This window comes from Frankliniella occidentalis, unplaced genomic scaffold, assembly GCF_000697945.3.
Source record: "Frankliniella occidentalis isolate FOCC.00 unplaced genomic scaffold, Focc_3.1 Scaffold36, whole genome shotgun sequence".
Lineage (NCBI taxonomy): Eukaryota > Metazoa > Arthropoda > Insecta > Thysanoptera > Thripidae > Frankliniella > Frankliniella occidentalis.
The window spans coordinates 2,385,811-2,388,440 of NW_026267166.1; the positions used below are offsets into that span (position 1 = coordinate 2,385,811).

The window sequence follows — 2,630 nt, forward strand, 5'->3', positions numbered from 1 at the left end:
CGTCACGTGGTTTGCGTACGATCCCTAATTATTGCTCTCCTCCTTTGCCGTGCCGCCGTCCCCTACCCCTCTCCTCCTCCCCACCGCGCGCATTTCCCGCGCCCCGCGCCTTTACTTTATGGAAACGTAAACAAGCAGTGAAATTCGGTGTCGGGATCGGCGTTTCTACCAAATACCGATAATACCTACTCATATTATTGATGATGATAGGATTTTAACCAGAATTTTAGAGTGGACATCGCTGCTTTTCGATATCAATCGCAAGGTATAGTGCTTGATTGTTTCCGGTCCGGAATATTGAATGGTTCCATTCCGGTTATTGTTGTAGGAGGTTATAACCTATGTAGTGTTCTTCTGTGGCTCAATGTTTACACGCACAATTAAGTTGTAAGTTATTTTTTGAGGCCGAGTAAATGATGCCCGTGATGTAAATAACTTGGCTCACTGTCAGCTTTGTTGAAAAGGTGTTGAATGGGTAGACTCCTCTAGTTCATGCAGTATGTTAAATACTGTTGTAGGTCACTTATGCAAATGGGTGAACTGCCAGTGTTTTCTCACATATCATATATTTTACTCTATATTATTCTCGTGGAACAGAAAACTTTATTACTTTCTGGTTGGGGTGCAAACCGAGTGGTACTATTTGCGTAATCCCCCAAACAATCAATCATTGTGTGTTGCGGCTAATTTGGAGCTGCCCCTTCGTACCCAATGCTTGAGTCCAGTGCCAAATTATTTATTTGAAAGACCATGGACATTTAGAGATGCATGGGGGGGAGAGGCATTTAAACGTGTATTGTATGAGTAATTTAAATGTAATTAATAGTTGATGAGCACTAAAAGTACCGTTTAATATGATTGCAGGAACTCGGTCCAGAAATGTTCTTGACATGAGCAAGGGAAGTCCATGGAGTCATTTTACCCAAAAGAATAGGTGAGTTGACATGACAGGTAACTGCCAACGCTGGTCCAATTTGTCTCTGTACAGACACTATGAGGAGCTTCCTTTCATGTGCATCAAAGTGTGGTTTTTGATGTTTAGTGTTGTGCCTTGGTTCTTTGTTTTCGATTTCAATCCTCTTCTGTCAAAATCCAGGCTGATTTGTTATCACTGAAAATGTCTTTTAAAAATCTTGGCAATTTGGAAAATTGCTGGAACTGGTTTAGATTGGTAGGGCAGACTCCCTTTTCACATGCTCTGTCTAAAAATATCATGGTGCCGACCCACTACAGCAGAGTTCTTAACAGTGCGCCTTAGGTAGCCTACATCCCTTAGTTAGAGAGACCAGCTCTTATAAAACTCAAGTTTCTGTGGACAGGGGTGGTGTCTGACGGAAGCAAAGGTAGTTTTGTGGTGCCTGGTTCACCCCTATCTATTTGAGTACTCCTCCGTCAAAAACCGGACCCATGCCTTTGTAAATTTTGCCAAAAATGAAAAATTTGAAAATCGCTGGAAATGGGTGGGTCCTTTCAATCTCTGCGTCGAAGTTTCACGCCGCCGGTTCATTTTAAGTGAGTTACACCTGTTTTTCTTGGACCGGTTCGCCTGCGAGGTAGGCAGCCCATCTTACGCTGCCCGCTAGGGGTGGTATCTGACGGAACCAAAGGTAGTTTTGTGGTCCCCTGAAAAATTAAAATCGCTGGAAATAGTCGGGATCTGTCAGACTGAATCCTCTTTCACGCTGAATCTCTACGTCGAAGTTTCACGCCGCCGGGGCATTTTCAGTGAGATACGCCTGTTTTCGGACCAGTTCGCCTGCGAGGTAGGCAGCCCATCGTACGCTGACCGCTAGATTCAAAAGACCACCCTTAAAACTCAAGTTTCTCTGGACAGGGGTGGTTTCTGAATTAATCAAAAGTAGTTTTGTGGTCCCCTGGGTCACCCCTGCCGAATCGACTTCTTTTCCGTCGAAATCCTCACCCATCAATTTTCGCTAAAAACACAAAGGCTATAGCCTTTGTAAATTTGGCCAAAAATGAAAAAAATAAAAATCGCTGGAAATGATTGGAAATGGTCTAGGAGAGTCGCCTTTGACCTCCTCTGTCGAAATTGCGTGCTTCCTGCCTCTTTTGCATCCTGTTTCTTTGACTATAAAATTGCGTCTTTGGTTTGTTGCAGGAAGATCGGCCTGGAGGTGCACCTGACTTGGACATCGGCAAAGCAGCCTATGTGTCACCTGCTGTATGCTGAGTTGGCGTCGCAACACATAGCAGGAGGAATTGCTCCTATTTCTCATGATCGCAGGAATGAATCTGGTAAGTTTTGACTTTCAGTGTGATGTTAACATAATATACCAGTACATTTATGGTTGTCATGTCTGGTAAAAATTTATTTTGGTATTGTTTCTATTTGGGGGTTACTTGTCATTTCTTTACCGGTTATTCTTATTCCATATGTACGGCTTATTACTTGAGCCTAAACTATATAGTAGTGTTTTAATTTTAGTGCGGAACTGGAGGCAAATCATTCGTAATCTTTGACAGTAATGCTGCTATTTATTTCATTTGTATGGTACAGTCGTAGTAAAATAGGAAGTGATGCTGCTTCTTATCTAAAGGGATGTGCCTGGGCCTGGACTTGATGCTTACCACCTGTAACATAGAAAGTTCATTCGATGAGTTGGCGTCAC

The 2,630-nt window shown here is 43.0% G+C and overlaps 1 long non-coding RNA gene across 1 annotated transcript in view; it reads right to left on the bottom strand.

Moving 5' to 3' along the window:
• Positions 1 to 2,476: 2,476 nt before the first annotated feature.
• Positions 2,477 to 2,630, bottom strand: part of LOC127749157 (uncharacterized) — a 1,497-nt gene continuing 1,343 nt past the window's right edge. Inside the window, exon 2 of the long non-coding RNA XR_008011001.1 lies at positions 2,477 to 2,592. This is a non-coding gene — a long non-coding RNA (uncharacterized LOC127749157). The remainder of the gene's footprint in view (positions 2,593 to 2,630) is intronic.